The following is an 8,559-nucleotide window of genomic DNA, read 5'->3' as shown; positions in this document are numbered from 1 at the left end:
AAGAGTGCCACGCTCTTTGCACGTTAAGAACCCTTGCAACAACTCTTTGAGGGGTCCGTAGGTGACCTGTTGCAAGGCTAAATTTCTGTCCCTATCCGATATACCCTCATTTCCGTGGCAGTCTAAATTTCTCCGACCTTAATCCCGGACGCCCCTCTTACAGAACCTACCTATTGTACTTATTGTTAATTTGTTCTCGTCCTGAATATGCATGAAATATTTGCCACTGGACGTTAAGCAACCAACAATCAATCAATCAACTCAGTTATTGTATTGTTGTTGTTACTTTTGTTTATGTCACAAGTATAATGTTACTTATTTGACAAATTAAGATTATATAATTAACATTCAAATAAAATTAGGGAAACAGGTGTGTAACATGCATGGAAATAATTTATGGTTGGCATTGCCACTTAAAACACATGTTCATAAGCTGGAAAATTAAACAGGAATATTATTGTTCGCAAAATATCCCTCTTCACTTAATGCCAATCCCTCCTAAACACCACGGCCAATAGAGAATCAAGATCCTTAAAAAACATATGTGCAAAGCCTTGATATAATGTCAGTGTGGTAATCGTCGACATCATCACCGATCCTCGTAGAAGTTCTTTCCCTTTAGTAAAAAACTGAAATATGTAGTAGGAAATACTCGATGCCAAGTGTCCATTTGTGTTGTACTGCCATGAAAACAATGAGGATGAATTTTTTGTTCAGGTTCACATTTGCTTTGCACAATCTCTAAAGCCCTGGTGAAGACTGCTTCAGACATTGTTCCTGTTGCCTGGCCACGCAAATGCATGGTTAATTGAATAAGAAGTTACCTTAAATTTACCAAAAATCTGTATCAGATGTAATCTTAATTCGGTCTCTTTCTATATTGATTATTTTACTATATATTAAAAATGAATTCAACCAATGTGTATTGACAGTTGTATTCGATGTAACCTTGAACCAACCTCATCTTTATTGAGAATTTCACATTTTTCAGTATATGTTACTACTTTATGGATCAAAGAATTATATGTTAACTTAAATCGACCAAAAGAAAAACGGTATCATTATACAAATTTTTTTTACTGTTAATGCTAAATAAAACAACTAATGGTTATTGATTCATTGATTTCTTTATTTCCTCATACTAAAAAGTAATTGAGATATTGAATGATTGGTACCACTTTTAACACTATGGTGCTATTTCGTGGCGTCCTGTTTTTATTAGTGGAGGATGCTGGAGAGAACTTAGAACACTAACAATCCTAGTCAATTAAGTCTCTTAATTTAATATCACACAACAAAAGGAATGTAAAATAAAGAGAGAACAAAAAAAAAGTTTTATACATATAGACAAAAAATATTTAAGTCACTCAGCATAAAATCCATGTGCAATGATGCCAATCTTAAATGATATTAACATTACTATACTAAAGATGAGTATGTGACATTTGTTTTTCAGTCAGTAGAAGGAGGCATAATATGTGTACTACATTTCATGTTAATTAAGAGCCAATCCGCCAGAAAACCATGCATTATTCAGAAAATCGTCCAAATCGACAATCATAACTTGACAAATTTTTATACATCATCTTAATCCTTGACATAAAATAAAAGAATTTGACACCTTAATTTTTCCCAGAATCGTATCTATTTTTAGTAACAGCCTCATTTGCATAATTCTGTAAATTCATAATGAAACCAAGGAAAAATCCAACTTTTTTATGCCTTTTAAGAATGACCCAGAAGCATATTAAATGGGGTAGTTGAGTTTTTAGAGTAATGTCAGCTGAAACTCATCCAATTTACTATGTTATGATCAATACAAATGAAAATTTAAACGATTTGGCACATTGCCAGGAGCAGGGACACAAAGGCGGGGTTTTTCATACATGAATTTACGGGGTTTTCATTCGCCTCTATCTTGCAAGACCCATTTCGGATTTGTTTGCAACTTATATCGGTTTTAACTATGGGGTATGTTTTCTATCAAAACAAAATATTAAGCTTGGCAAATCACTATTATATGTTAATTTATGCCTTGGAAGAATGGTGATTTTAGTCCCAAATTGACACATTTTGATTTTGATTTTAATTAAATTCTAAACACAATTGGTACTAAAATGGCTCATAAAATCATTCGAACAAGTAAAATCAATTTGTCTGAAAAATGAAATAAGACGTATTTGTATTGTAAGTCCAAAAATCAATAAAGTGTCTGAAACCAGGGAGTCCATCTTTTATGCTCTTCCATTGACTTATCTCCCTTGGGTAAGATCTCAAAACATGTCAGCTCCCAGTGATGGTTTGGCAGACAAATGTTTACAGTGAAGTTTGTGACTTTAATAATCTAGGATGAGCATGTGGGCTATCCCAGCCTTATACATCTACATATTACAAACTATTTAAGATATCTGAATGCACTAAAGACCAAAATAGCATTTCCAAAAAAAATAATTACTGCCAAAAAATTTGACAATCATGACAATAATTTAGTGAATAAACATGATAAATATTGATTGGAAAAATAAGTCCATGAACAGCAAAAAGTGTTTTTAGATTTCAATGAGCAAAACAAAAGTATTCTAAATCATTCTTCGTAAAAACAAAGTGAGCGAGTGGAACCACCTTGCTCGCACCAAAATTGAGATTGAGAGTGTCAAAAATGCTCTGGCGCACCATCAATAAATCAACGACACTCTCTCTACCGTGGTATTGAAACCAGCATTGGTAACCAAACATATTCATACAGATACAGACTACCATTCATCTACATTTAGGAAGTCTGAATAATACTGAAAACTCTGGTGTAGAATTTCCAACAGGATTCCTTATTTTATATAAGACAAGGAGTGGTTTATTTTCCCATGGTTGTTACATCATCTTGTCTTTGAATATGCTCGAAGTACAGGGACTTTTATGGAATTCATTGACATGATAGTCAAGCAAGATGTCAACATCTCGTCAAACCCTCTTCCAGCAAAGCCAAAGCTGACCAAGGATCTTCACCCTTTCAAAACAGGCTGTATACAGGACGAGTTATTCCAGTAGGAACAGGTACAAATCTTACAATCAATTTTCATTTGTTCCATATAGTCAATCTGAAATTAGGGGACCAACAATTGATACATTAGCTAGATTAAAAAAAGGGGGGGAGGGGTGGGTGTTGAAGGGGCATGTGAATATTCTTTTACACCTGACCTGTTTCTAAGACATCTTATTTATTTCCTATGGCAAAGTGCAAGCAAATAATATATATCCGTATATATATTGTTCTGTCTTGGAACCATTTGATTAAAAAAGCAAGGGGGAGGGTTAGAATGGTCAAAATATTTATGTCCTTGTCAGCTTAGGACAGAATTTTAATTTTCAAGCTATTAACCAGGGTACAATATATATTTATTTTCTGCTTTAAAAAATCAATTTATAGACCAGAATCATGATAATAATCAAAATCTATTTCAACATATTCAACGTTTAGCAGGTCAGGTTTTTATTCTCTTCCCCTAAGTTATATTTTCAGTTCTTACTGGAAGTTGTTCAGCTCTTTGTCTACTAAAAAAACTTTTATCTCGTGGAAAAGCCTCCTACAAATACATGTTTTACATACAACATACTGTACATGTAACACTAGACAACTTTTTCCAGAGAATAATATTTTTTTAATGAACTAATAGGCCATGGAGACTAAAAAAATCAAAAGCATTGCAAACTTTTGTAAAGTTAATTTTAGAACCCTACATGCACATGTATGTAGATTACTTATAGAGCCCTTTTTAAAAAAAAAACATACATTTAAACTACATGCACAGTGATGCTACACTACCCTACATTTCCTGTCTGATATATTTTATTTCATGTAAAACAAAATTGAAGAATTATTTTATAGTTTAACACTTTTTATTTGTAGGGCTATATATATGCAAGCAATGCTCAATTAAGATGAATTTTTGTAAAAGTGACAATAGCCAGGTCAAACTAAATACATGTATAGAAGAAGATATTGGTAAGTTGTTTGTATAACATGGTAATCATACAAAGTATATGTAATCACTTATATAATAACATAATTATACAATTACATGTTATACATTTGTACATCAGTTTTATTAAACAGGTCTTTGTTAACTTGGGTTTTCCCATTGAAAAATCACTTTGCAAATTTTAATTTGTACTACTATATTGGGCGGCTCCTATAGTTTCCATTCACTAACTAACAATGACTAATGAAATGTTCATACATTCCATTTCAATTATTTTATTTATTAATACGTATTGCTTTTACTGTTAAGTCTGTTTTTTGTGATATCCATTTTACGTGACTCTGTATTTATGTATCCCGTCATACTTTGAACGACAAAATTATTTTATGTCTACCTGTGCGAAATTTCAAACGCGCGATTTTACGCCAGTACTTAAAACCTTCCATCCTTTATGGGTGGATTTTACATAGATATATAAAATCGTATAATATAAGCAAAATGAGGATGTTAAATTTGATGTATGCCTTTTTGTGCTTCTTCGTTACATTTGTTTGTTTTTATAGTCATTAAGATGATAACACAATGTTGACTGCTGTACCCCTATTTCTGACAATTTTACCTATTGTGTCTGTTTGTTTTGTTCACGCATCGTTGTCAATATAATGGAATTTGATGCGACTGTCATACAAGTGAGAGGTTTATTATCCAACTATAAAACCAGGTTCAATCCACCATTCTCTACATAAGAAAATGCCTGTACCAAGTCAGGAATATGACAGTTGTTATCCATTCGTTTGATGTGTTTGAACTTTTGATTTTGCCATTTGATTGGGGACTTTCCTTTTTGAATTTTCCTCGGAGTTCAGTATTTTTGTGATTTTACTTTTTCAAATATAAAAGGGGGAGATTTTTATTGGTACTTTTGAAGATATTTCACCTGTTCGATTAATTGATTGGTTGTTGGTAATGCTAATGTCCAATGGCAAATAGTTCTTGCATGTTTAGGACGAGAACAAATTAAAATAAATACATTATTTGGGTTCTTAATATGCTAAATCTAACAATGTATTTAAATAATTTAAGATGTTGCAATTGGGCCCCATTTTAAATTGGTTCACATTGATTTCAAAATGGTCCAAAATTTTTTTTTCTTATTTCTACACAACTTGAATTCTTGAGGTTCTTTTGATATACAAAATGCAAATGTTTTATATTTAGATTTTTAATTTTGGTCCGGTTTTCAAGTTTGTCCATATTTTAAAGTCCAAAGGGTCCAAATTTTAACTTAGTTAATTTTAACAAAACTTGAACTCTAATTACAATGAATTAGGGTTCTTTGAATGATAAATAGAAATAATCAAATATCCTGAATATAAATATGTACTTAGATTTATGATTTTGGTCCCAGTTTTCAAGTTGGTTCAAATGGGGTCCATAATTTAACTGTGTTTGATTTCAACAATAATTTTAAAGATGCTGATTCAGCCTGAATCTAACCTGTATTTAGTTTTTGGGCCCTATCATGAAATTGGTTTACATTGAGGTCCAAAGGGTCCAAATTAAACTAAATTTTAAATCTTAATTAAGTGGATTTGATCTTGGGGTTCTCTGATATGCTGAATCTATTAAACTTTATCTTTATACCATATTTATTCTGTGTTAGAAACCTATTCTTTGTCAAATATTTAATCCTATTACAAATTTAGAGCTGTTATAGCTTGAATGTTCTGTTCAAACTTGCATTTTTTCTTCATCTTCCACAAAATGTGTCCTTTTCTGAGATAACTGGTGTTATCTTTTTAAATGAAAATTTAGTGAAAAGAAAAGCACAATATGTGGATAATTATCTGATGTCAAACATTTTCAAGATGGCCACCAAGGATGGCACAAATTTCAACACTGGTTAATTTAATGAAATTTGTTTATTAGGGATAGTCGTGGTAGTTTGACTTGCTAAACAAAGTAAGGTTGTTTTTTCTTCCAAAATGGCAAACATTTTCAAGATGGCCCTATATGAAAATTGACATTAAGGAATTATAGCACTTTTGACATGCCAACAAAACAATGAAATTTTTTTTTAGAGATGGACACAGCAAATAAAGGGTAAAATTTTCAATTTTGTAGAGTTTGATTTTAAAGAATATTGATATTTAGCTGTACTTTGACACAGAGAACAGATATAAAGATGGCCACCATTTCAAAGATTGTAACTAAAAGCGGTCAAATTATCACCATTGTCTGTTTTCAATGTAAAATTATATTGAGAGGTAATTTGAAATGCCAAACCAAATGGAGGCAATTTTGTATTGTTGTAAAGATGTTAAGGGCTATTTGGACATGCTTAAAAGGAGTGGATAATAAGTATTCTGCAAAAATGATTTGGCTTTAGTTGGGAGAATTTTGTAACTGCATCCACTTACAGTAAAAGTTGTAAATTTTATTTCCTGTCAGTGGTATATATGAAATTAAAAAAAAATGTGGTATGATTGCCAATGAGAACAAATGACATAGAAGTAAAGCTATAGGTCTTCATACGCCATATGGCCTTCAACAATGAGCAAGACCTATACTGCATATATATTCAGCCATAAAAGGCCCCAAAATAAGAAAATGAAAAAATATAAAAACTAACAGCCTGATTTATGTATGTATGTTTTGTGGTTTTCAGATCTAGACTCGCAGCTAACCTTTCTGTCAGTGTCAACAACAACTGAACTTTCACAGCAGTCAACATCAGATTGGGAGACTGATAATGCTTCTAACAGAAACAATTTCAACCAACCAAACAAGCAACAGAAACTTTCCAACTTTAAAACATCAGTTAAATCTTCCATGGGATGATGTCTCAAAAAATAACAGTTCATCATTTATGGAGATTTTAATGTTATGGTTTTTCTTTTACAAGAAAGTTAATGTACACTTGTTTTATAGTAAAACCAATAGCCGTTCAAGTATAAAAAAACACATTCAACTTTATTGAAATTTGAAGATTCATATGACTTATTTCAATTATGTTATATCTCCGAGGATGTGATGTAGAGCATTATAGGTACAGTAATCTTAACAGCTATCCAATTTCATTCAAAATTCTTTAAATTTTGCACTGGTATATATAGACTAAGTAATTTGTTTTTCGTCTAGTTATGGGATTTTTTTTTAGAAGCATTTATGATTTTCATGTTTGTATTGACTACATTGCAGCAACATAGATATAGGTACCTGGCAAATCTTGCCTTGTTAGCATACTAGGCTCAAATGGTCACAAAAAAATTTCCATCACTAAGTGTCTGTTAAAATAATCTGTTTACAGTTTTCACTTTTAAACCATCATCTTAATAACTTTAGAAGAAGTGTCATACATATATATATGTATACAAAATTTAAAAACTTTTCAATATATATATATATATATATATATTGATTAAAACTATCAACATGACAAGATCTAAATACCTAAAATTTTTCTGAAAAATTGGACATAACATCTATGAGCTATTGTCCCTGAAATGTGTAAATTTACAAATTTTCACAGTTTTCTGCTACTATCCGACAACTATATCAATATATTATAAGAATAAATTGCAAAAGTGGTCAGAAGAAACTTTTTTTTTTACAGTCTGAACTAATTCTGAATTGTTTAACTTCTAATTGAAATTGATTGAGTTTGAAATATGTGTTTTTTATCGTTTTAGGTGCACAATTTGTCAATACGATCTATTTCGGCTCCTGGGAGCCTCTAGATTTATAATGAATAATTTGTATTTATGTATGATTATTTTCTTAATGTATTAAATGAAACATTAATTATTCTTTTCCATTTGTTGTTATACTTATTTATAAGTCCAGATCCTATCATATGTCAGTAGTTACAAATTAGACGGCAAAATTGAGAAAATTTGAATATGCAGGTTACCCCATTTTGTTGTGGCATATACCAGACACCAACATTATTTGCCGAGCTTGATATTTTTTTTGGTTGGGTATATATAGTTATACTTTGCAAGAAGATATGTTGTTTTACAATAATAAACGGGTCTTGGAGTATTTTGGCTCTGAAAGATGACCAAAATCAGCCATTTTGGACATGTAGCTAAATAAGACATATTGAAACAGTTAGACTATACATACACTTAATAGACAGCATTGTTAATTCTATGCATTCTTACACTTAACCCCCCCCCCCCCCCCCCCCAAGGGTGACTGGGGAATAGAAGTATGGTCACCATTGGTCTTCCTCCGACCGGCAGTAAAACCCGTGCTAAAGTGGGGCGTCCGTTTAGCTGTGCGGGATGTACAAATTTGCAGCCACGTCCGGTCAGAATGGGGACGTTAAATCCGATGCCTCGTGTAAAGAGAGTGCCACGCTCTTTGCACGTTAAGAACCCTTGCAACAACTCTTTGAGGGGTCCGTAGGTGACCTGTTGCAAGGCTAAATTTCTGTCCCTATCCAATATATCCTCATTTCCCGTGGCAGTCTAAATTTCTCCGACCTTAATCCCGGACGCCCCTATTACAGAACCTACCTATTGTATTTATTGTTAATTTGTTCTCGTCCTGAATATGCATGAAATATTTGCCACTG

General features: G+C 32.1%; 1 long non-coding RNA gene across 1 annotated transcript; it reads left to right on the top strand.

Annotated features, from left to right (window-relative positions):
* The first annotated feature begins 2,216 nt into the window (after positions 1-2,216).
* LOC127719224 (uncharacterized) lies at positions 2,217-6,992 on the top strand. Its single transcript, XR_007990199.1, has 3 exons — positions 2,217-3,051; positions 3,905-4,000; positions 6,646-6,992. It is a non-coding gene; the product is annotated as an uncharacterized LOC127719224 (long non-coding RNA).
* Positions 6,993-8,559: the final 1,567 nt, after the last annotated feature.

Source organism: Mytilus californianus, unplaced genomic scaffold (genome assembly GCF_021869535.1).
Source record: "Mytilus californianus isolate M0D057914Y unplaced genomic scaffold, xbMytCali1.0.p SCAF_108, whole genome shotgun sequence".
Taxonomy (NCBI): domain Eukaryota; kingdom Metazoa; phylum Mollusca; class Bivalvia; order Mytilida; family Mytilidae; genus Mytilus; species Mytilus californianus.
This window is presented reverse-complemented; position numbering and strand designations above follow the sequence as displayed.